Source organism: Oncorhynchus masou, chromosome 21, assembly GCF_036934945.1.
Source record: "Oncorhynchus masou masou isolate Uvic2021 chromosome 21, UVic_Omas_1.1, whole genome shotgun sequence".
NCBI classification, from domain to species: Eukaryota; Metazoa; Chordata; class Actinopteri; order Salmoniformes; family Salmonidae; genus Oncorhynchus; species Oncorhynchus masou.
In genome coordinates this window covers 51,765,279-51,792,592 of record NC_088232.1, presented here as the reverse complement: position 1 = coordinate 51,792,592, position 27,314 = coordinate 51,765,279, and the positions used below count along the sequence as shown (strand labels likewise).

The 27,314-nt window shown below is 41.9% G+C and overlaps 1 long non-coding RNA gene across 1 annotated transcript; it reads left to right on the top strand.

Annotated features, from left to right (window-relative positions):
- The first annotated feature begins 5,404 nt into the window (after positions 1-5,404).
- On the top strand, positions 5,405-23,634 carry LOC135508497 (uncharacterized). Its single transcript, XR_010450803.1, has 4 exons — positions 5,405-5,664; positions 14,392-15,076; positions 16,463-16,652; positions 17,294-23,634. It is a non-coding gene; the product is annotated as an uncharacterized LOC135508497 (long non-coding RNA).
- The last annotated feature ends 3,680 nt before the right edge of the window (positions 23,635-27,314 follow it).

Here is a 27,314-nt window from a genome sequence, read left to right as displayed (position 1 = left end):
TCAAACTACACAAACGTAGACCGACGGTCGCCACCTGTGTGCTGGAGTGTGAATCACATATAATACTTCCTCAGGTTGTGGTCATTTCATTTATAACAAAATGTGATACTGGATCATTCTCATTCGAAAGTGTGAAGTCCTCAAACTAAACATTATTTTGATTACACATTAAAAGGAGTGACTTTAGCCAGAGTATTCCTAACCATCAAGTTCTCTAAGGCTGTGTTTACACAGGTAGCGCAATTTTGCACTAATTGGTCTGTTGACCATCGGATATATTAGACAGAGGCGATTAAACATGTTTTTGGGCTACTTCTAAATTGCACCTCATTTTCATACATAATATATGTATATAGGGCGGCAGGTAGCCTAGTGGTTAGAGCAGGTAGCCTAGTGTTTAGAGTATTGGGACAGTAACCGAAAGGTTGCTAGATCAAATCCCTGAGCTGCCTAGGTAAAAATTTGTCATTCTGTCCCTGAACAAGGCAGTTCCTAGGCAGTCATTGTAAATAAGAATTTGTTCTTAACTGACTTGCCTGGTTAAACAGAAATGTGATCATGTTTCTTGGCCCAAGCAAGTCTCTTCTTGTTATTGGTGTACTTTAGTAGTGGTTTCTTTGCATCAATTTGACCATGAAGGCCTGATTCACACAGTCTCCTCTGGACAGTTGATGTTGAGATGTGTCTGTTACTTGAACTCTGAAGCATTTATTTGGGCTGCAATTTCTGAGTCTGGTAACTCTAATGAACTTATCCTCTGCAGCAGAGGTAACTCTAATGAACTCATCCTCTGCAGCAGAGGTAACTCTGGGTCTTCCTTTCCAGTGGCGGTCCTCATGCAGCCAGTTTCATCATAGAGCTTGATGGTTTTTGTGACTGCACTGCAAAGTTCTTGACATTAACCGAATTGACTGACCTTCATGTCTTAAAGTAATGATGGACTGTCGTTTCTTTGATTATTTGAGCTGTTCATTCCATAATATGGACTTAGTCCTATATTTGGTGTATATATGGTATATATAGTGGTTAGAGCGTTGGACTAGTAACCAAAAAGGTTGCAAGTTAAAATCCCGAGCTGACAAGGTACAAATCTGTCGTTCTGCCCCTGAACAGGCAGTTAACCCACTGTTCCTAGGCCGTCATTGAAAATAAGAATTTGTTCTTAACTGACTTGCCTAGTTAAATGAAGGTAAAATTAAAAAATGATTCTGTATACTACCCCTTCCTTGACACAACTGATTGATTCAAACGCATTAAAGAAGGAAAGAATTTCCACAAATAAACTTTTTTTAACAAGGCACACCTGTTAATTGAAATGCATTCCAAGTGACTACCTCATGAAGCTGGTTGAGAGAATGCCAAGATTGTGCAAAGCCCTCATCAAGGCAAAGGGTGGCTACTTTGAAAAATCTAAAATATATTTTGATTATGTTTAACACTTTTTGGTTACTACATGATTCCATATGTGTTATTTCATAGTTTTGACGTCTTCGCTATTATTATCCAATGTGGAAAATAGTAAAGATAAAGAAAAACCCTTCAATGAGTAGATGTGTCCAAACTTTTGACTGGGACAATACTGTTCAAAAGTTTGGTGTCACTTAGAAATGTCCTTGTTTTTGTAACATAAAATTGATCAGAAATACAGTGTAGACAATGACTATTGGAGCTGGAAACGGATGATTTAAAATAAAAAATAAATTAATATCTACATAAGCATACAGAGGCCCATTGTCAGCAACCGTCACTCCTGTGTTCCAATGGCATGTTGTGTTAGACAGTCCAAGATTATAATTTTAAAAGGCTAATTGGTCATTAGAAAACACTTTTGCAATTATGTTACAGTAGCACAGCTGAAAACTGTCATGCTGATTAAAGAAGCAATAAAACTGGCTTTCTTTAGACTAGTTGAGTATCTGGAGCATCAGCATTTGTGGGTTCGTTTACAGGCTCAGAATGACCAGAAACAAATAACTTTCTTCTGAAACTCATCAGTCTATTCTTATTCTGAGAAATGAAGGCTATTCCATGCGAGAAATTGCCAAGAAACTGAAGATCTCATACAATGATGTGTACTACTCCCTTCACAGAACAGTACAAACTGGTTCTAAACAGAATAGAAAGAGGAGTGGGAGGGCCTGGTGTACAACTGAGCAAGAGGTCAAGTACATTAGAGTGTCTAGTTTGAGCAACAGACACATCACAAGTCCTGAACTGGCAGCTTCATTAAATAGTACCCGTAAAACACCAGTCCCAACGTTAGCAGTGAAGAGGTGACTCTGGGATGCTGGTCTTCTAGGCAGAGTTGGAAAGGACAAGCCATATCTCAGACTGGCCAATAAAATTAAAAGATTAAGATGGGCAAAATAATACACACCTTCCGGAAGGACAACCATCTCTGCAGCACTCCACCAATCAGGCCTTTATGGTAGAGTGACTAGATGGAAGCCACTCCTCAGTTAAAGGCACATGACAGCCCGCTTGGAGTTTGCCAAAAGGCACCTAAAGACTCTCAGACCATGAGAAACAAGATTCTCTGGTCTGATGAAACCAAGATTGAACGTTTTGGCCTGAATGCCAAGCGTCACATCTGGAGGAAATCTGGCACCATCCCTACGGTGAAGTATGGTGGTGGCAGCATCATGCTGTGGAGAAACCTGGCACCATCCCTACGTTGAAGCATGGTGGTGGCAGCATCATGCTATGGAGAAACCTGGCACCATCCCTACGGTGAAGCATGGTGGTGGCAGCATCATGCTGTGGAGAAACCTGGCACCATCCCTACGGTGAAGCATGGTGGTGGCAGCATCATGCTGTGGAGAAACCTGGCACCATCCCTACGGTGAAGCATGGTGGTGGCAGCATCATGCTGTGGAGAAACCTGGCACCATCCCTACGGTGAAGCATGGTGGTGGCAGTATCATGCTGTGGGGAAACCTGGCACCATCCCTACGGTGAAGCATGGTGGTGGCAGCATCATGCTGTGGAGATGTATTTCAGTGGTAGGGACTGGGAGACTAGTCAGGATCGAGGCAGAGATGAAAGGAGCAAAGTACAGAGAAATCTTTGATGAAAAGGACCACAGACTGGGATGAAGGTTCACCTTCCAACAGAAATCAAATCAAATCATAATCAAATCAAATCAAATCAACAGGACAACAACCCTAAGTACACAGCCAAGACAACGCAGGAGTGGCTTCGGGACAAGTCTCTGAACATCCTGGAGTGGCCCAGCCAGAGCCTGGACTTGAACCCGATCAAACATCTCTGGAGAGACCAGAAAATAGCTGTGCAGCAACGCTCCCATCCAACCTGACAGAGCTTGAGAGGTTCTACAGAGAAGAATGGCAGAAACTCCAAACATACAGGTGTGTACTTATGTAAATGTGATATTTCACTTTATTTTGTAAATAAATGTGCCGAAATATTCTAAAACCCTGTTTTTGCTTGGTCATTATGGGGGTATTGTGTGTAGATTGATGAGGGGAAAAATCTATTTAATCCATTTTGAAATAAGGCTGGAATGTAACAGAATTTTGAAAAAATCATGTGCCATGTGTATGTAGACGGGAGGAGTATTATACAACAGCTGAGCCTAAATGCCGAAATTGTGGTGGTGAACATGCACCCGAATTTCTGAAGTGTCCTGTTGGGAGGCGTTGAGAAGAGTGGAAGAAGTAATGGTAGTAGAGACACAATATCATATTCCTTGTCAACAGATGGATGCGTTGCATGTTAAGGTGGACTTTGTTGTGTTTATTTATTTGGTTATCAACTACATCGCGCGTAAACGAAGAGAATCTGAGAAAATAAGCATAATTGTGAGTGCTGCTGAGCGTTTTTGGGGACTCGGGAATACTGTTGATGAATGCTCCGTCCTCATGGGATGGGATTTGAATGTGACTGAAGTGGGATGGTTGTTTTGATGTATTTATTTGTATATTTTGCATTATTCCCCCCTACCCTTCAGCAATGGAACACATGATTGTTTGTTTTGTTTCAATAACCAGTAGAGTTGGTGGCGGCAATACACCAATAGGTGTAGTCTGCCATAAAACCTCAAAGAAAGAAGTACTCGGTCAGATCTTTTCAGTGGAGAGGAAGATGGCGGGAGAGGATGCTGAGTTCGAATTAGGCAGCGAATGTGCTGAATGGACAACAGTAGTAACGGAAACTGAAGAGAGAAAAACATGGTAATTGTCTAAAACTGGAACAGTAAATGATAACGAATCGCTTCTTGTTGGGATGCGTTTCTTGAGTAAGGATGCGTTTGTTGTGTACCTCGCTTTGAAGCGTCAAATTGTGAAGTATGCGCTTGGAAAAGTGGAGTCTGTTAGTGACCAGGAGTGGTCTTATTTGAATTACTTTTATTTCTGAAGAGCAGAGGAAGATTGCGGTGGGTCTCAAAAGAATCTGGACAACAGAAGTTTTGTGTTTTGAACTTTGGAGTAGAGACACCCATCAAAAGAGTCATCTCAGGGGTGACGACGGATGTTCAGGTTGAATACCTGAAAATCATTCCTGGTGTGGCTCGTGCCCGGAGTCTGACCCGCTGAGTGAATGGAGGAAAAATAAGAAAGTATGGCAGCCCTGTTGTTTTTTGATAAAGAGCAAATACCTACGCATGTAAAGCTTGGTTATTGTTATGTTCTGTTAATTGCTGATGTCCCCTTTAAGAATAGCGCAACCTTGGTCATGCGCAGTGTTGTTCTATGTTATTCTGGAACCAACTCGTTTTAGTAAATGTGAAGCTCCAGTTAATTTCTTTGCATACAGAGTCTTTCTTATTTTAGAAATAAGTAATAAGAGCTAAGACACTACAGTTATATAAGAGCTTTCGTCCCCAGACCACTGCAGTGTAAGAATTGTGAAGGATTTGATCATGTTTCAAGTGTGTGCAGACGAACAGAGTATAATCTAAAAGGACTAATGTGTTGCATTTGTGGTGGGGATCATGACCCCAAGTTCCTGGAGTGACCTGTAAGGGTGAAGGAAATTGAGGGAGCAAAAGTTAGTGGTCAATTGAATCTCTTGTGCGGTTGGTGATTTAAAATAATTGAAAAACCAAGTGATGCTAGTGGACACACCACAGCCTGTAGTAAATGTTTGCTGCCAGACAAAATATACCCTGTGTGTTAATTATTTTATTTAACTAGGCAAGTCAGTTAAGAACAAATTCTTATTTACAATGACGGCTTACCCCCAGATGACACTGGGCCAATTGTGCGCCGCCCTATGGGACTCCCAATCACGAACGGATGTGATACAGCCTGGATTCAAACCGGGGACTGTAGTGACACCTCTTGCACTGAGATGCAGTGCCATAGACCGCTGCGAAAGACTTGCAAGGGGTACTGGCGCCGGAAGACCCGCCCATGTTCCCCTTGAGCATGCGTATGGATCAGAGCAGTTTTATTGATTTATTTTGAACAGAAAAGCTGTTCGATTTATAAAAAATTAGTAGTTTTTTGGGGAATCCTGTTTCCGACCCGCATAGTATGTGGCGGGATGTACTCTTTCTAAAGAAGAAGAAGAAGAAGAAGAAGCTGCTGCTGCTACCGGAAATGAGTATTTGCTTGCGATCAGTTCAATTTGAGCATGGCAATGAGAGCATTTCCACGAGTTCGACTGATTTGAGATTCATACATGCTTAACGTTAATATGGTGAGTTATTCAACTAACTATATACAGGTTTGTGCAAAAACTACTAGATATGTGTTTATTCGGTATGAATATGATGCACGCTAGCGAGTAGTTAGCTAACGTTAGCATGTCTTGTGAACAAAATGGGGGACGTGCTACTTACTATACATTGTTTTATTTTTTTTGTGTACATTTGAACACGTTGTCTTAACTATATAATGTAGCTTCAAATGACATGCCTATTGTTAAAACGATGCTGTGAAGGTATACACCCTAACATAATTTTCAACTCCATGATATGTAGTTCAGTGGCGTCGCGATGAGTTCTGGCAGTGTCCTATACTTTACCTCCGAATATCAGTCGTCACACAGAATGGATTTTTTTTTTTAAACGACGGGTTGCAGCACCCAAATAAAATGACGCCTTATCACAGGACAAACAAAGGTACATAGTATCGAGTTTCCGACTCGATCCCAGTATGTTAAAAAGAAAAAAAAGGCCTCCCGCTTGCTATTTGTTGTCTCCTTCGCCCAAGGCTATACATTAATTTTCCTTTAAGACGTGATTTGCGTCTGGCGGGGAACCACCGCCCAGAGAACCGTAATAAAGCCTAAGTAAACCATCTAGCCATGGGTTAAGTTTTTAACTGACAACATCAGGGCGTCAGTGTATTGGTTTGAATAACCCTACCAGAAAGCCAGTTTACACCAACAACCAAAACTTTCCAGTCCACAAAGGCATATGTATAATCTCCAGCTCTACCAGACCTGAAGTGAAATGTGACCCTCACTATTAAATATCCCGAATCTAACGTCTGTCTAAACTGCACCATATTCCTGCTGTGTCGACAGTGATGGGTTTCACGACAGTCCTCTGGATCTTGGGTATATGGTGCGGTTCGGACAAAAGTTGGATTGAGGTTTATTTGATAGGGAGACCTATCTTTACATCTGGTAAGTAGAGTACCTAGAGATTATACATAAGTTTTGTTGAAAATAAATGTTATTTTGTTGAAGCCGGCTATATTGTGGTAGTTTATTTTCCACCACCAGAACGATGCACGGAGGGGGGGTCCAACCAATACAGACTCCAGTTGTTTCCCAAAGCTAGGTTAATTTGAAACACGAGTAAGGTATTTCTCTCCATATCGAACTCTGCCACCTTTCAGCTAACTGCTGCAAGCTTTTTTGTTTGTTGTGAATTTGATTTATTTGCCCATTTTTCAAAACATACCACACAGGTGGACACAATGAATTAAAAATAATTTGAAGATGACACAGTGATACACCAAATAATTTAGTTTTAAGAATTATGTATGTGATTTATTCATTATGCCCTTTTTAATAGCTTCCATTTTTGTTATTGATTTTTATATACTAGGCTATATTTGAGGCAATACCAACTGTTCCTTACAGGGTGTTGCTTTGTTGAAGAGATACCACTCCCTAAACGGCCTCACCCACTGGGAAGAAAATGGATCACTGTCATTAAAGCAGAACTGAACTCGAGAACCTACTTGTTGAAAACAGCATGTGTGACATCGATATTAGTCAGAAACATTTATTCCAGTGTCAAAATTCACTTGAAAGTGCAAGTGTAATGTGATATTTGAGTATGAGAGGTCATCAGGACTTAGTTGAGGGTTGGTTTTTGATTTCAACAATGCCCACTAATACGGGATACACAGCTGCGGATTGCGTGATATCCAATCCTACCACAGAACAAAGACAGTTAGCCAGACAACAGGGCTCTACTCTCTCTTTTTTTTAAAAACTTTTTTTTTACAAGGAGCCCATGTGCACCTAAGTTGAAGAATGTAGGGCCACACAAAGACATTTCGGAGCACAATGGGAAAATATTTCAGGTAATCAAGCTAGAATAATGCTAGAATCCTTACTTTTGTATATACAAATTCCAGGTCGCACAGCAAAATATTTAGGCGTATATGCAATTAAAATGGTCACGCTTTACACCCCAGGACAACACATTGTACATTTTTGAACTTGAGTAATACTGTACCAAACATCTTACCTCGATATAAAATTGTGACTAAAACATCCTTGGAAAAAAACATAAAGAAATCTGTAATTAATTGACATGATCCTATATCCTTTACAAACCGACTTTATGAAATGTTGGCTGTAAAAATCAGGACGTTTTTTAAAAACCCAATTCATAGTCCCATTGTTGCCGGCATAGGCCCTAAGCGTTTATTACCTCCCGTGCACACGCTGGCAAGTTTAAAAGTGAGAGCAAACATGGGCCAGTCCCGGGTGGACCTCTATTTAATAAATCCATTGAATATACACCATCCATAAAGGAATCCATGATATAATTCAGTCTCTGATCTGGCTGTGCCATGAACATAAAAGCAATGGTTATTTGATTCATTAAACAGAAGACTCACTTACCTGATCAGTCAACACACTTATTTTAATAAGTTTAATAATATAACAGGATAAAATACAAATAATAATATAGCCGACAACATCTTTAGCTACTTTCTATGTATTATTAGGGGAAATAAACCCACAACAAAATGTTATTTGCAAAGTAATGGTGAGCTTATAGAAAATGAGTTAAGTAATTCTCTCTGAGAATTGTAGAACTCCTGAATCTCGTCACAGGAAGATTTGGTCTGGTTGTTGTGGCAGTCCGTTCACCACAATGGACGTTGCTGAAGTCCAGAGACTTCAACTCTTTTTTTTTTTTTTTTTTTCATTTTTTTTTCATGTCTCTGCGACAAAGGAACTCCGTCGCAGCGACAATCTGACTTTCCACCGGCGTATAATTTAAATGTTGTTTTCAGCAACACTTGAACATTGTAATTGTCTACAGCAGGGGATCATCAACTAGATTCAGCTGCTGGACAATTTGTTCTTGAGCCAGAGGGTGGGAATATAATTAGTGTAATATAATTAGTAAACTGCAAATTGATCACAAGGCAAAACAGATAATATTTGACTAAAACAATCATTTCAAACCTTGTTTACATTTGTGCATGATCGATCAAATATCTATTATGCGTGGGAATACTTGAACAGATTTCCAAAATTAAAGTCACATGGCGCTAATATATTGGTGTTTTTAGTAGTTTGTTCAACAATAAACATAGAGATGATAATCTAATCCATGGGAGGTGGGGACATTTGTCCAGCAGTCTGCTCGTTGGGGAACCCTGGTCTACAGAGAACAGTCATGTAGTTAGACCAAGTATAAACTGGCCTTGTTGGCAGAATAGATTCAATGCGTGATTAATATAATTCACCAATACATTTCTTGGTAGTCCAACAAACTTCGCTGTTTAGGTTGTAAATCACAGCTGGCCTGGAACATTGTTTGCTTCCTCCAGCCATTCGGCATGGACTGTTTCAGTTGGGTAAAGCATTGGCAGGCAAGCTGTCCTAGCTACGTTTCATTACGGGTGGTACAGAACAACACATTTCCCCAAAACATTCTTGAATAGACTCCCCAAAACATTCTTGAATAGACTGAGGTACATGTGGTGGGTGTGGCTTGAAGCAGGCAGGGAAGTCTTTTAAAGGACAACGGCCATGCTGACAGACCCCCCCCCCCGTTTTGGACTGGCCGCTGAGAACACCACCGTTTCTGTTCAGTTGAACGCTGCCGTACTTTGTTTCGTACTGAACACCGCTCGTGCCCCATACCTCCACAGACAGGGAGCAGACAAGCAGCTGAAGGGAGTGCCAATCGGATGCCAACATTGGCATCCATGTTTTGATTTAGCATCTTAACAATTGGATGGAATTATTTCTTGGCCACCGGTAGGCGATGCCACAGACTACAAAGTGGGAAAAGCGTTTCTGAACAGGTAGACAGACACGGGTGTCGAACGATGTCTATAGTAGGTGGGTTTATGTTAGGATCTCTGTCTAGCTGTATATCTATCAACCGAGACAGGTCTGTCAACTGGTGATGCACTGATATGACATTTTCGGCCAATATCCAATATTTTCCTTGCCCCCCTCATAAAAGATACCGATATTTACAATTTTAGCGGCCTTAAAGCATTCTAGTGCAGTTAAATAGTAACACACACATGGACACAGTGGTCTAAGGCACTGCATGTCATAGGGTGGTGCACAATTGGCCCAGCGTCATCTGGGTTTGGCCAGGGGGAGGCCATCATTGTAAATACACATTTGTTCTTAACCGACTTGCCTAGTTAAATAAAGGTTACAACCACACTGACCAAAAGTTATTTTGTTGACATTTATGTCCCCACATTTATGTCCCCACTACCAGTAGAACATCATCAAAACCAATTTCTTTCACTTATTTGCTGTGCTGTTTTGTTATTGTCATTTCATTCTCAACCAGGATTTCATCGTGTCAAGCAGTGAAGTTTCAGCTCTCTGTCCATAGCCTCTCTTCATCGGTGCGCACTGCCACTGTGTCCATTTCCATCTTGTCCAGCTGTGTAGGTAACATTTCACGTAAACCCGGTTTCTTGTCTGCATCGAAGTAGAGGTACTTGCATGGTGGCGACACAGTAAAGGGAGAATGTCACCGACTCGCTTGTTCACGGTCTGTATCGGCAGTTTTGTTGAGCGTTTCAATGCCATGACAGAGGGTATCACGTCTGCTGCAGACACAGTTGATGAGCTTATTTCTCCAGTCAGTTGTTCGAATGGCGTTAGGAGTGTGTTCATGTTTCCAAGCATGTTCACAAATGCCATAGAAATGGCAGCAGCGGTATGAGCACCAGCAAATTCATCAGCAATACGACTATCCTCAGTACGAAATCCTCCACGACCCACTGTGCTGTCAGACTCAGAATGCTCATGGGGCTGATATTGCTCGTCCAAATGTCAGTCGTGAGGCTAATAGCAATGACGCTATTACTGTGGAACTTCGCTAGGGCAACATCTGAAAAGTTGTGCACTTGGTATTAGGGTTGCACATTTTGTGGAAAATTTCCGTGGGAATATATGGGAATTAAAGCAAATTAATATTAATACCATTTAAATGTAATGTATTTAGCTTTGGATATATTTACCATATCATATGGAGACAAAAATAAACCTTTTACCCTGTCATAAGTAGACATAATTGACAAATTATTAAATAGAAATAAACTATTTAGTTACGCATTGAACTTTAATTAAACGACTGTTAGACTGTTCACGTGATTTCACTGAACAACAAAAGAAAGGGAATATTGAATGATCCCCAATGATCCATCGCATCTCCCAAAAACATTTTCAACGTACATCTGTAAAATGATGATCAAGGAACTAAAGCTTTGGTTGTCTTCCTCTCAGACTTCCATGTCTTCTCCATGGACCTCCTCAATGTCCACCTCTTGAACATCAGACTCTGAGGCCTCATCTTCACTGTCACTTTCCAACCTTGTTGAAGATGGCTCTTTGTCAGGCTCAAAAAGCCTCAAATTTGCCCGAATGGCCACCAATTTTTCATTGTATTGGTCACCCTGTTGCATGCTTTGGTGTGTGTGTGTGTTCCCAAACAAGGACCAGTTGCGTTCTGAGGCAGCTGATGTTGGTGGGATTTGGAGGATGATTGAGGCAACAGGGGAAAGAGCCTCAGATCCACGAAGTCCCTTCCACCAGGTGGCTGATGAGACATGTTGGTATGACTGCCATATTGCATCTTCATCCCAAAGCCTTTGCTTGGAAGTGTACATCGCCAGACTTCCAAGAACCTTGCCCTCATCCAGGCCAAGGTGGCGAGACACAGTAGTGATGACACCATAGGCCTTGTTGATCTCTGCACCAGACAGGATGCTCTTGCCAGCATACTTGGGGTCTAACATGTAAGTTGCGGCATGAAGACTTCTGCCTGAAGCCCATACATGTTTTTTGATGTATTTCAGAAGTGCAGTTTCCTCTGCCTGGAGCAACAGTGAAGTGGGCAGGGCAGGGCAGTACGGATTTCTTCTCTTATATCTGCAAGCAGAGTCTGAACATCAGACAGGATGGCATTGTCTTCCTTAATCTGTGAAATGGCTACTGCTATAGGTTTCTGGCCGCTTACCACTCTCTCCCAAAATACATCATCCAGGAGGATCCTCTTGATGGGGCTGTCCGTATCGGCAGACTGTGATATGGCCATTTCTTGGAGAGACTCCTTCCCCTCCAGGAGACTGTCAAACATGACCCCACCCCAATGGATGTTGATGGGCAGCTTCAATGTGAATGTGGTGCTCTTATTCTTCTCAGTTTGCTTGGTGAGGTAGATTGCTGCTATAACTTGATGACCCTTCACATACCTAACCATTTCCGTGCCTCTCTTGTAGAGTGCATCCATTGTTTCAGTGCCATGATGTCCTTGAAGAGCAGATTCAATCCATGAGCAGCACAGCCAACGGGTGTGATGTGAGGGTAGGACTCGTCCAAGCAGCCTTCATGTTCGCCGCATTGTCTGTCACCAGTGCAAATACCTTCTGTGGTCCAAGGTCATTGATGACTGCTTTCAGATCATCTGTAATGTAAAGACCGGTGTGTCCCTTGTGTCTGTGCTCTTGTAGAATCCTGGTTGAGTGGTGGAGATGTATTTAATTATTCCTTGCCCATGAACATTCGACCACCCATCAGAGATGATTTCAATACAGTCTGCTTTCTCTATGATTTGCTTGACCTTCACTTGAACTCTGTTGAACTCTGCATCCAGCAAATGAGTAGATAAAGCATGTCTGGTTGGAGGGGTGTATGCTGGGCGAAGAACATTCAGAAATCTCTTCCAATACACATTGCGTGTGAGCATCAGAGTTGCATACACAGCTCGAGCAAGACATTCATCAGCATTTCTGACTAATTTCCTCCATTGAGTCAAAAAACCTGATTCCAGGACCATGAGCTGTTGCTATCGATAAGGTGTCTGATTCATCATTTTCACCTCGAATAGAAGTAGAGGGACAGAGGTTGCTTGTCGTGAGCGGAACTTTATGCACTCTGCCAGATTCTGCATATTTGTTGCATTCTTCACACATGATTTGGCACAGTATTTGCAAATGTACACAGCTTTTCCTTCTACATTAGCTGCAGTGAAATGTCTCCACACATCAGATAGTGCCCGTGGCATTTTTCTTTAAAGATGAGGCAAAAAAGGTATAGAATTCCATGTACAGAAATATTTAAGCAGTTAGATTAAACAACTCCCTTTGTAAGATAAATGTTTTAAAATTAAACATGTATGGAAACAGGTGAATTAACACTCATTAGTTAGCAGGCTCGAGCGCTAAAAGCCACATGGTAGCAAAAACTAACTTGCTGAAAGTTAGAAATGATTTGAACAAATGAATGAACACACTGCTGTAGGCCGCTATTTACTAGTTAACAAAACATAGTCATATAAAATATTTTTAATCCCACCCAATATTGTATTACTAACGCATACAAACATTTTCCAACCAAGTAGAGGAGTCACAGAAGTCAGAAATGGGGATAAAATGAATCACCTACCTTTTGAAGATCATCTGGTTGCAGTCACAAGAGTCCCAGCTATACAATAAATGTTTGTTTTGTTCGATAACGTCTCTCTTTATATCCCAAAAACTCAGTTTTGTTGGTGTAATTTGTTCAGTTATCAAAAAAAATCCCACTTCTTGGATGGATTTTCCTCAGGTTTTTGCCTGCCATATCAGTTCTGTTATACTTACAGACATTATTTTAACAGTTTTGAAAACTTTAGTGTTTTCTATCCAAATCTACCAATTATATGCATATCCTTGCTTCTGGGCCTGAGTACCAAACAGGCAGTATAATTTGGGCATGCTTGTCATCCAGATGTCAAAATACTGCCCCACAAGCTCAGATTTTTGTTTGTGTGTACCGGTGCTCGACCAGTCGGTGAAAGCCAACATCACCCACGACAGAACGGTTGATTGTCAAGGGCAATGAGTTCAATCTCAGCGTTTTAATGGATTTCGCCTTTGAGTTGTCTCGCTGAAATGTTCTTACTCTTTCAAATGACTGCTGGACTTGTTGACTGCTCGATCCACACAGCAGACATTGTGGGCTAGGTTAGGAATGCCGTGTTGCCCGTGTAGCACAATTTTACATGGCGTCATGTACCTACGTGATATAGGTATGCACGTCAGCTTTGACATCGGTTTTGCACATGTTGAACTAGACATCGGAACTACTACTTCAAGGTCTCAGAGCAAGTGACGTCACCGATTGAAACGCTATTTAGCGCGCACTGCTAACTAAGCTAGCCGTTTCACATCCGTTACAATCGGTTTTGCACATGTTGAACTAGACATCGGGCCGATACCAATGTTGGCAGATATTATTGTCCGATTCCTGAAATGTTCACCGCTTATCAACCGAGATTATGGTGAAAATGAGATGGCTTTATGAAGTGATTTCTATCTCTGGCGGGTTGATTTGCATTTGAAAGCCCGGCCAGTATAAGCAAGTCTGCTGTCGCACCGCCAGAATCACTTTGGAGGGGCGCCTGCCTGCTGAGATTTCTGGGTATGATGAAAATGAGATGCATTTCATTTCCCCATTGTAAAGTCTGACTGGTGGCCCACATTTAGATGGAATGCACATTAGAATGTACCCTTTCAACCCAAAATTAAGTAGGTCGAGGGATAGCAGAATTTAAATGTTAAAAAAATTGTAGGAGGCTATTACCTCATGCTAACATGTTGCTCATCAGTATAATAATAGTGAATGTTTGACTGTACTGAATACCTTTTTTTATAAACTCAGTTGGCTTACATTGAGTTTTCTTTGTGTGTGTGTTCTAATTTTAAGGATGGCGGGACATACTCATCTTGCTCCTCTCCTTTGATGCTGAAAACAGCACTTTGACTGATCTTCATGTGAGCACGGGCGCAGAAGAAAAGCTAGAGCAGACAAGTTTTTGTATCTCTGGCGAGTTGATTTGCATCTAAAAGCACCAGAATCGCTTTGGCGGGCCGCCTGCCTGTTGAGTGCTAATTGGGGATTGTGAGAAATTTTGAAGAGTAACCAGCTGGCAAGTCATCATTTACCAAACTGACTATTGCCTTGTTTACCACGTGGAAAAATGAGTCCAGAGAGGAAAACGCTGTTGGATGACATAGCACTGAGTTTATGGACTTTAACCGAGGATCATTTACGTTATCTATGCGAGCGGTGTGGAATATGTGGCCGAGATGGGTCTGAAGGCAAAGGAGAGAGTAGACGCTCACTGCGTCGTAAAATAATGGAGGAATATTGTGAGAGTGCTGATTTAACAGAATCTGAGGAACAAGGAATGTCTCGGTTACTACAACTGAAAGAAGACATCACCGGAATAGAAGAGGCTAGCGTTGTCCCCACGGGTCCCAGCCAATCAGCGACAGCGGGCAGCTCACAAGCATGTTGCCATGGAGAACAGAATGAAGAGGGAGGGGGTTGGTTTCCCAGCAGGAAGCTGGAGGCAGAGCCAGTTCCACACTGGCTCATTATACCACAGGTGAGAGTGGGGGGTGAGCATTCCGTTTATAAAGACTTGAACATGCATGAACGGCTAGGATCTGAATCAGGAAGGTTAACTGGGCCTCCGCAGCGTAGGTCCTAGCACTTCAGGTTGAAAAAATGGACTGTTAAAGGGAACTGGAACATAGAACCAGTGTCTATGTTTTACCATATAATTGAACTTGTTCACTCACAATTTCACACACGAACAAACAGGGTGAGGAAAACGGTGACAACCAACTCCTACCTTGCTGCTAACCTGCTTAACAACCGTTTGCTACCTCGCTGCTTAACAACCGACTGCTAACCCGCTGCTTAACAACCGACTGCTAACCAGCCTTTTGTTAACAACACTGTCATCTCAGATTTTCAAAATATGCTTTTCAACCATCGCTACACAAGCATTTGTGTAAGAGGTATTGATAGCTAGCATAGCATTAGCCTAGCATTCAGCAGGCAACATTTTCACAAAAACAAGAAAAGCATTCAAATAAAATTTACCTTTGAAGAACTTTGGATGTTTTCAATGAGGAGACTCTCAGTTAGATAGCAAATGTTCAGTTTTTCAAAAAATATTATTTGTGTAGGAGAAATCGCTCCGTTTTGTTAATTACGTTTGGCTAAGAAAAAAACCCAAAAATTCAGTCATTACAACGCCAAACTTTTTTCCAAATTAACTCCATAATATCGACAAACATGGCAAACGTTGTTTAGAATCAATCCTCAAGGTGTTTTTCACATATCTATTCGATGATAAATCATTCGTGGCAGTTGTTTCTCCTCTGAAGAAAATGGAAAAATGCACGCAGCTGAAGATAACGCAATAATTTTGACGGAGGACCCCAAGCGGGCACCTGGTAAATGTAGTCTCTTATGGTCAATCTTCCAATGATATGCCTACAAATATGTCACAATGCTGCAGACACCTTGGGGAAACGACAGAAAGTGTAGGCTCATTCCTGGCGCGTTCACAGCCGTATAAGGAGACATTAGAACACAGCGCCTTCAGAATCTGGGCCATTTCCTGTTTGAAATTTCATCTTGGTTTTGCCTGTAGCATCAGTTCTGTGGCACTCACAGATAATATCTTTGCAGTTTTGGAAGCGTCAGTGTTTGCTTTCTAAAGCTGTCAATTATATGCATAGTCGAGCATCTTTGTGACAAAATATCTTGTTTAAAACGGGAACATTTTTTAAAATTCAAATTAAAAGAGCGCCCCCTATATCGAAGAAGTTGACAACCGACTGCTAACCCGCTGCTTAACAAACGACTGCTACCTCGCTGCTAACCTGCTTAAAATTTGAGTTCCCCTTCTGTGTGTGTGGTGGTTTTTTTTTTTTTTTAGAACAGTGAAGATTAACCCAACTCACCTCTTTCTTTCAAGTCTGAGACCAAATGTACAGAGTCACTGGGTCCTGGTTGTGACGGTGGGCAGCATGCCCCAGAGATGGCGTCTTGGCAGACTCTAAAGAGGTTAACCGTGCTGCTGGAGGACTGCAGGTTTATACCGGGCCAGAGAGTCAACATCAAAGTAGAAGAGGAGGAGGAGATGATTTCTGTCTTTGCTGATGACGGTATGAACAGAACAGCGTGCATTGAAAGTGTTTAGGGCATGTTTTCATTTATTTATTTTTATTTTTTATAAACGATGTATTTGACCCTGAATCCTTGGGTGTCTTGTCCAATCGCTGGAAGGCAACGACAGAGGAGGTGGGAAAACACATGCTCTACAACATATCCTATCCTTAAGTTATTGATTCCTAGATATAGTAGAACTGTCTGTTGGGTCCCCAAAATACTTCATACAAGTAGTATTTATGCTGTTTTATTCTGTTTAATGACTCTTATTTTTATTTTATCTACTGCTAAAATGCCAACTGTTCAACAATTGATATGGTATAACTTTTTTTTAAACGCTTATTTATCCTTTGTTTAACTAGGCAAGTCGGTTAAGAACAAATTCTTATTTACAATGACTGCCTAGGAACAGTGGGTTAACTGCCTGTTCAGGGGCAGAATGACAGATTTGTACCTTGTCAGCTCGGGGGTTTGAACTTGCAACCTTCCGGTTACTAGTCCAACGCTCTAACCACTAGGCTACCTGCTGCCCCCAAAATATTTTAATATCTACTGCTAAGATGCCAACTGTGTTCAATTGATATGGTGTAACTTGTTTCAGCAGCTGACATGTTTTTTTTCTCTGTCATTCGTACAGGAAAGAGCCCAAGACCCCCAAAAGAGTCCCCAAGACCCCCAAAAGAGTCCCCAAGACCCCCAAAAGAGTCCCCAAGACCCCCAAAAGAGTCCCCAAGACTCCAAAAAGAGAGATCTCACAGTTCTCAACGTGAGAAGAGCTTCACAAAACAGTCACGTCTTAAACGGCACCTGCACTCTGGAGAGACGCCTCCCCACTGTTCGGGTAGCAAAGAAAGTGTCTCTACTGTGACATTGTCAAAGATAGCCAAGACAGTCCATCCTAAAGAGAAGTGTCAGAACTGCTCTGACTGCGGCAGAAGTTTCTCTTTGACAGGATGTATCAGGAAACGCATGCCGTTGTTCCATTCAGGAGAGAAACCCTTCCACTGCCTGGAGTGTAGTAAGAAGTACACTAGATCAGATCAGTTGAAAGATCATATGGTTATATGCTCTGGTGTGAGACCTTACCAATGCCCTGACTGTGAAAAACAATGTCAGGAAGTATCACATGCTGTAGTAAAAAGTTCTGATCCTAATCACGTGTTAGTACATTCTGGAGAGAAATTGTGTCAATACCCTTACCGTGAGAAGACCTGCACAGCATCAGACCATACTCAACAGCTGTACACACACACTGGAGAGACTCCTTACCGTTGTTCAGATTGTAATTCATATTTCGTTAATGCATTACAATTTAAGAGACATAAGCAAGAGCACACTGGAGAGAAGCCTCACCTCTGCTCCAAATGTGATCTTTGTTTCTTTATAGAAGAGGACTTAAAAGCACATGAGGCGATTCACACAGAGAAGCTTCACCCCTGTTCTGACTGTGGGCAAAAATTTTCTACAGCGCGGTATTTAACTAAACACAAGCGGATACATTTAGGGATTAAGCCTTTCTGTTGCACGCAATGTGACAAGGGGTACACCAATTCAGATCAGCTAAAAGTTCATACGATGACGCATACTGGGGAGCGACCGTACCAATGTGGTCAATGTAAGAAGAGTTTTAAAACCAAGCCGCATCTTAAATACCACCTGTTAATTCACGAGGTAGGGATGTTTCACCACTGCCCCGACTGTGATCAAAGGTTCTCTGCTGAGGAAACTTTAAAGGAACACATGCAGTTACACATGGGAGAGAAACCTTTCCACTGTCTGCAATGTGAGAAGAGGTACAGTACTTCAGATGGATTGAAAGAACATATGATGACTCACACTGATTCTGATGGGTCACCAAGTACCAGAAATGTAGGAGAACAATGTCAGGAAATACATGCCGTCGAAAAACGTTTAAATATTAATCAACGCCTGCAGGAACATTCTGTAGAGAACCCTCACCCTCATCCGTGTCCTCACTGTGAGAAGGGTTTCTCAAAACAATCGTATCTTAAAGAACACTTGCTTTTACATGCTTGCGAGATAACTTCTCGTACACTGGTAAGGTATCCGACTTCCAGAAGATTAAAAGATCATAGGGCAAACTCGCATATAGAAAGGCCCTGTATTTGTTCTGACTGTGGAAAGAGCTTTGCTCAACTACGCAGTCTTACTAGGCACCAGCAAATACACACGGGGGAAAAGCCTCACCAGTGCCCCATCTGTGAGAAGAGTTTCTACAGAAAATCTAATCTTCAACAACACTTGGCAGTACATGCTGGCAAGAAACCTTACCAGTGCTCTCATTGTGAGAAGAGTTTCTCAAGACAATTACAACTTAAGATACATATGTACTCACACACTGGAGAGCAAACTTACCATTGTGCCGTTTGTAATTCATATTTCCTTTATGCGTTACAATTCAAGAGACATATGCAAGAGCACACTGGAGAGAAGCCTCACCTCTGCTCTGACTGTGGTCTGACCTTCCTTATCGAAGAGGACTTAAAAGCACATGAAAGAATTCACAGGGGAGAGAAGCCTCATCACTGCTCTGACTGTGGGCGAAATTTCTCCTCGGCGGGATGCTTAAATCAACACAAGCTCTTACATCTGGGACACAAATCTTTCCAATGTGAGCAATGTGATAAGAAGTTCTCAAGATCAATTCAGTTGAAAGTTCATATGTCAAGACATACCGGAGAGAAACCATATCAATGTTCTGAATGTGATAAAAGTTATTGCCTTTCCAACCTCTTACAAAAACATCGGAGTATAACGCACATGGGAGAAAAACCTTACCTTTGCTCTGACTGTGGAAAGTGTTTTGGTTACCGACACCAACTTGTAGTCCACCAGCGAATGCACACGGGGGAAAAGCCCTTTGTCTGCTCTGAGTGTGGGAAACAGTATTCCAATACATGTGGCTTGAAGATACATCAGCGAACACATACCGGAGAGAAACCGTACCAATGTCCCGACTGCGATCAATGTTTCATCCGGGTAGATTCCCTTAAACACCATCAATCATCGACGCATACAGGGAAGTGGCCTTTCAACTGCATTATTTGTGGAAAAGGTTTTTCGTCGAGCTGTGAGCTAAAAGGCCACATGCGCAGTCATAGTGGCGATAAGCCTTATCAATGCCCTGTCTGTGAGAAGCGTTTCACGCTCGCGGGAACCTGTCGAAAGCACCAGAAAACTCACACCGTGAGAGAGAAACCTCACGCCTGTTCTGAATGCGAAAAGAGTTTTGTAAATGTACAAAGACTAAAGGTACACAAGAGAGTACATACTGGTGAGAAGCCATACCACTGCTCCGACTGTGGGAAGAACTTCACTCAATTGACAAGCTTAAATAGGCACAAGGTCAAACAACACAAGGATATAGAAAAAAAGCAGACTGCCCCCTGAGTGGCGCAGTGGTCTAAGGTACTGCATCGCAGTGCTAGCTGTGCCACTAGATATTCTGGGTTCGAGTCCAGGCTCTGTCGTGACCGGGAGACCCGTTGGCCAAGTGTCGTTGGGGTTGAGGGGGGGGTTTAGCCGGCAGGGATATCCTTGTACCATCGTGCCCTAGCGACTCCTGTGGCGGGCCGGGCGCAGTGCATGCTGACATGGTCGCCTGGTGTACGGTGTTTCCTCCGACACATTGGTGCGGCTGACTTCTGGGTCATGTGGGCATTGTGTCAAGAAGCAGTGCGGCTCTCGGCCTTCGCCTCTCCTGAGTCTGTACAGGAGTTGCAGCGATGAGACAAGACTAACTACCAATTGGGGACAAAGAGGGGTAACAAAAAATGGGGGGAGACTGAACATGGCCAAGGAAAGTATCACTGTACTGCTACCATCCAGTTCCTTCAAAGTCCCACTCCTTGACTTTTTCCACATTTTGTGTTACAGCCTGAATTTTTAAAATTGATTAAATTGAGATTTTTTTTGACACTGGCTCCATGTCAGTGGAATTATGCTTTGGTAAAAATGTTGCATTCATTAAACTTGAAAAGCTGAAATGTCTTGAGTCGATCATATTCAATCCCCTTTTTGTTATGGCAAGTCTCTATAAGTTCAGGAGGAAAACTGTGCTGAAGTTTGCATGGACTCACATTGTGTGCAATAATAAGTGTTTAACCTGTGTTTGGAATGACTGCCTCGTCTCTCTCTTCCCCCCCCACATACAATTATCTTTAAGGTCCCTTTTGTCAAGCAGTGAATTTCAAACACAAATTCAACAACGAAGACCAGGGAGGTTGATCTATTGATGGATGGGGGAAAAAAGCAGACATTTTTGAGCATGGTGAAGTATCAGTACACCCAGTCCACTATGAAGTGGTAGGTGTCCTTCCTAGCTCAGTTGCCGGAGAGGAAGAGAACCGCTCTGGGATTTCACCATGAGGCCAACGGTGACTTTAAAACCGTTACATAGTTTAGTGGCTGTAATAGCAGAAAACTGAGGATGGATCAACATTGTAGTTACTCCACAATACTAACCTAAATGACAGTAAAAGGAAGGAATCCTGTACAGAGTTAAACATATTCCCGAAACATGCATCCTGTTTGCAACAATGCACTCTAGAAATACTTCCAAAAATGTGGCAAAGCAATTAACATTCTGTCATGATTTTCAATACGACACATTACTGAGTACCACTCTCCAAGCATAGTGGTGGCTGTATCATGTTATGGGTATGCTTGTAATTGTTAAGGATGGGAGTTTTTCAGGATTAAAAAATAAATATACGGAATGGAGCCAAGCAAAACCCTTTATGAAAACCTGGTTCAGTCTGCTTTCCAACAGACACTGGGAGATGAATTCACCTTTCAGCAGGACAATAACCTACAACACAAGGTCAAATATACACTGGAGTTGCTTACCAAGAAGTCAGTGAAAATTCCTGAGTGGAATTTGACAAGATCTGAAAAATGGTTGTCATGCAATGCTCAACAACCAATTTGACAAGAGCTTGAAGAGTTTTGAGGCAAATGTTGAACAATCCAGGGGTGGAGTTACACAGAACGACTCACAGTTGTAATTGCTGCAAAAGGTACTAATACAAAGTATTGACTCGGGTGTGAAATATTTTTACGTAATTTGATATTTTTGTATATAATTTTTCAGTAAATTTGCTTGCATTTCCAATGCCATGTTTTCACCTTCACATTTATGTGTGTAGATGGGTGGGGAAATGTATTCAATCTGTTTAAAAAATGTAGGCTTTAACAAAATGTGGTATAAGTCATGGGGTATGAATACTTTCTGACGGTACTCGATATAGACTTCTACTTCGCTACCTTGTTTACAGTACCTTTGGTACTACCTAACCTGCACACCAACCATGTTGTTTTGTATGCTATTGCTCCCATGGTTGACGAGGCTGTATCTGAACTACAGGGAAATGTTTTGACCTGAAATTAGTATTGAATGTAGGTCAAACAAAGTATACTGTATGTTCTTCTATAGTGTGCATGCAAATGTACTTTGGATGGTGCCCATATTGATTTGTGTCTCTGCTTACAAATATTGGGGCATCTGGATAAGTGAAAATCTGTCTTTCAATATAAAGCATATTGATGAGTTAAACAGAGAATATATTTTTTTATAAGTAGGTCATGCCTTTCACTAAATAGTTAGAAATCGTTCAGTCGACGTTCCTACCGGTCTTAGACTATGGCAACATCCTCTATATGAACACAGCTGCCACTTCATTAAAGCCCTGAGATGCAGTTTATCTTTAGCACATTCCTTTATTACGGGCGACAGGTTTAATACTCATCACTGCGTTCTCTACCAGAAAGTTGCTTGGTCCTCTGATGGTCACGTAGGTTGATACATTGCTATGTTTTAATTTGTAAAGTCCCTTTTTTTTTTTTTTTTACAAAAAAGTCCCACTGTGCCAAACACTAACCTTAAGACCTACAGAGTTATTTAACCCAGTCTCCGGGATGGTTAACTCTGGGTATTCCTTTGGTCTCTACAGCTTTCCTATTTCTATTTGTGGATAAAAAGTGTAGTTAAGATGCTGTAGTCTGCATTAAAAAAAGGAGAATATATAATGCTTTAACTATACGATGTAACAACGATTAGCTCCACGACGTGATGATGAGTTACAGGACTCATTTCACCTACAAGCTCGACTGTATTTAGTCTAACCCCTTCAGAACGCAGTATTTAACTTTTTTTTGGGGGGGGGGGGGCTTCTTCTTCTTCAATTGATAACAACGATGATTTGGCTAAGCTAAATTATTTCCACCTGCCCTACTGCTACATTAAAGAATAACAATAAAAGGTAGAGCTTCAATGTAACAAGGTTGTTTTTAGCATTATTTGCCTCATTGTTCTATTTTATAGATATATTTTGAAGGACTGAAATCTGTTTTGACCCATTTTGGAACTTGATTTAATTGTACGTGTTCTGTAGCCTGGCGACCAGTCTGCTGTCATGCCGTTCGCTGTCATATGCCAAACATGCTAGCAGAAACAGACTGGCACCCAGGCTTCATGTTCTGCACTTATTATTATTATTTTTAAATGTGTGTTTTATGCCGGCCCTATATGAACATTTTTAAAACAATTCAGCTACAGATGTGGAATCACTGCATTTTTAAAAAATCAAAATATACACTACCGTTAAAAAGTTGAGTCATAAATGTCCTTGTTTTTGAAATAAAGAGAATTGTTCAGTTAATCACATAAAATTGATCAGAAATGGTGTAGACATTGTTGTAAATTACTATTGTAGCTGGAAAGGGCTGATTTTTTTGGGGGGGGATTTTTTTTTTTTAAATGGAAAATCTACATACGTGTACAGAGGCCCATTATCAGCAACTATCACTCCTGTGTTCCAATGGCATGTTGTGTTAGCTAATCCAAGTTTATCATTTTAAAATGGCTAATTGATCATTAGAAAACCCTTTTACAATTGTTAGCACAGCTGAAAATTGTTCTGGTTTAAAGAAGCAATAAAACTGCCCTTCTTTAGTCTAGTTGAGTATCTGAAGCATCAGTATTTGTGGGTTTGATTACAGGCTCAAAATGACCAGAAACAAAGAACTTTCTTCTGAAACTCGTCAGTCTATTCTTTTTCTGAGAAATGAAGGCCATTCGATATGAGAAATTGCCAAGAAACTGAAGATCTCGTACAACGCTGTGTATTGCTCCCTTCACAGAACAGCTCAAACGTCTCTAACCAGAATAGAAAGAGTGGGAGGCCCTGGTGCACAACTGAGCAAGAGGACAAGTACATTAGTGTCTAATTTGAGAAACAGACACCTCACAATTTCTCAACTGGCAGCCTCATTAAATAGTATCTGCAAAACACCAGTCTCAAAGTCAACCGTGAAGAGGTGACTCCGGGATGCTGGCCTTCTAGGCAGAGTTCCTCTGTCCAGTGTCTGTGTTCTTTTGCCTATCTTAATCTTTTTGTTTTATTGGCTATTCTGAGATATGGCTTTTTCTTTGCAACTCTGCCTGGAAGGCCAGCATTCCGGAGGAAGTGAATAACTCAGGCTGATTGAACACAACTACTTCCTCTGGAGACGTGGATTCTGATCAAAGCTACATTTTGTAGTTTGTCATTACCGTATATATTTGGTGCAAGTTGTCATCTCATCTGAGAAGCTCCCTTGTTGCGGGATGAACAACCACCCATCTCATACCAGCACTACTAGTCTGTAAGAGTAGCAGGTAGCCTAGCAGTTAGCGTTGGGCTAGGAGCTAAAAGTCGCTGGTTCGAATTCCTGAGCCGACAAGGTGAAAAATGTGCCATTGAGCAAGGCACTTCACCCTACATTTGCTCTATGGGTGCTGTACTACTATAACTGACCCTGTAAAACAACACATGTTCACTTTACCTATCCAGTGTATGTGACAAAACCTGTTTTCTTGCTGCTAGATGGCACTGTTGACCCATCCACACAACGCATTTATCTCAGAAGATTCTGCCTTCGTTGGTCTGTTGAATGTGCTCCAGGGTGGAGGTTGCCCTTAAAGTTAGGGTGAGGCACTGGTCAGCTCACCCTGTTTCAAACATGTTGGGGGTTATAAACTGGTCAGCGAACCCTGTTTCAATCATGTTGGGGGTTATAAACTGGTCAGCTCACCCTGTTTCAATCATGTTGGGGGTTATAAACTGGTCAGCTCACCCTGTTTCAAACATGTTGGGGGTTATAAACTGGTCAGCTAACCCTGTTTCAATCATGTTGGGGGTTATAAACTGGTCAGATAACCCTGTTTCAAACATGTTGGGGGTTATAAACTGGTCAGCTAACCCTGTTTCAAACATGTTGGGGGTTATAAACTGGTCAGCGAACCCTGTTTCAAACATGTTGGGGGTTATAAACTGGTCAGCTAACCCTGTTTCAAACATGTTGGGGGTTATAAACTGGTCAGCTCACCCTGTTTCAATCATGTTGGAGGTTATAAACTGGTCAGCTCACCCTGTTTCAAACATGTTGGGGGTTATAAACTGGTCAGCTCACCCTGTTTCAAACATGTTGGGGGTTATAAACTGGTTAGCGAACCCTGTTTCAAACATGTTGGGGGTTATAAACTGGTCAGCGAACCCTGTTTCAAACATGTTGGGGGTTATAAACTGGTCAGCTCACCCTGTTTCAATCATGTTGGGGGTTATAAACTGGTCAGCTCACCCTGTTTCAAACATGTTGGAGGTTATAAACTGGTCAGCGAACCCTGTTTCAAACATGTTGGGGGTTATAAACTGGTCAGCTCACCCTGTTTCAAACATGTTGGGGGTTATAAACTGGTCAGCTAACCCTGTTTCAATCATGTTGGGGGTTATAAACTGGTCAGCTCACCCTGTTTCAATCATGTTGGAGGTTATAAACTGGTCAGCTCACCCTGTTTCAAACATGTTGGGGGTTATAAACTGGTCAGCTCACCCTGTTTCAAACATGTTGGGGGTTATAAACTGGTCAGCTAACCCTGTTTCAATCATGTTGGGGGTTATAAACTGGTCAGCTAACCCTGTTTCAATCATGTTGGGGGTTATAAACTGGTCAGCTAACCCTGTTTCAAACATGTTGGGGGTTATAAACTGGTCAGCTAACCCTGTTTCAATCATGTTGGGGGTTATAAACTGGTCAGCTAACCCTGTTTCAATCATGTTGGGGGTTATAAACTGGTCAGCTAACCCTGTTTCAAACATGTTGGGGGTTATAAACTGGTCAGCTCACCCTGTTTCAATCATGTTGGGGGTTATAAACTGGTCAGCGAACCCTGTTTCAAACATGTTGGGGGTTATAAACTGGTTAGCGAACCCTGTTTCAAACATGTTGGGGGTTATAAACTGGTTAGCGAACCCTGTTTCAAACATGTTGGGGGTTATAAACTGGTCAGCTAACCCTGTTTCAAACATGTTGGGGGTTATAAACTGGTCAGCTAACCTTGTTTCAAACATGTTGGGGGTTATAAACTGGTCAGCTAACCCTGTTTCAATCATGTTGGGGGTTATAAACTGGTCAGCTAACCCTGTTTCAAACATGTTGGGGGTTATAAACTGGTCAGCTAACCCTGTTTCAATCATGTTGGGGGTTATAAACTGGTCAGCTAACCCTGTTTCAATCATGTTGGGGGTTATAAACTGGTCAGCTAACCCTGTTTCAATCATGTTGGGGGTTATAAACTGGTCAGCTCACCTTGTTTCAATCATGTTGGGGGTTATAAACTGGTCAGCTAACCCTGTTTCAAACATGTTGGGGGTTATAAACTGGTCAGCTAACCCTGTTTCAAACATGTTGGGGGTTATAAACTGGTCAGCTAACCCTGTTTCAAACATGTTGGGGTTTATAAACTGGTCAGCTCACCATGTTTCAAACATGTTGGGGGTTATAAACTGGTCAGCTAACCCTGTCTTCAAACGTTGGGGGTTATAAACGGGTCAGCTCAAGGTCATTTGTTCATAATTAAAATGAGTGTTTTGTAACGGTCAGTTTGTTTATATTGGTCTGTCTCATTGATGCGAGGTCCAGGGATTACCTGTGTGTGTGTGTTCTTAGTGACGTGAGGAGCTCTAATCCACCTTAAATCCAGGGCCCAAAGAGGTTATCCATCAGTGTAATGTCAGTCCTCTCCTTCCTTTCAGTGGAGTGTAGCCTGTGTGTAATGTCAGTCCTCTCCTTCCTTTCAGTGGAGTGTAGCCTGTGTGTAATGTCAGTCCTCTCCTTCCTTTCAGTGGAGTGTAGCCTGTGTGTAATGTCAGTCCTCTCCTTCCTTTCAGTGGAGTGTAGCCTGTGTGTAATGTCAGTCCTCTCGTTCCTTCCTGTGGAGTGTAGCCTGAGTGTGTAATGTCAGTCCTCTCCTTCCTTTCAGTGGAGTGTAGCCTGTGTGTAATGTCAGTCCTCTCCTTCCTTTCAGTGGAGTGTAGCCTGTGTGTAATGTCAGTCCTCTCGTTCCTTCCTGTGGAGTGTAGCCTGAGTGTGTAATGTCAGTCCTCTCCTTCCTTTCAGTGGAGTGTAGCCTGTGTGTAATGTCAGTCCTCTCCTTCCTTCCTGTGGAGTGTAGCCTGAGTGTGTAATGTCAGTCCTCTCCTTCATTTCTGTGGAGTGTAGCCTGAGTGTGTAATGTCAGTCCTCTCCTTCCTTTCAGTGGAGTGTAGCCTGAGTGTGTAATGTCAGTCCTCTCCTTCATTTCAGTGGAGTGTAGCCTG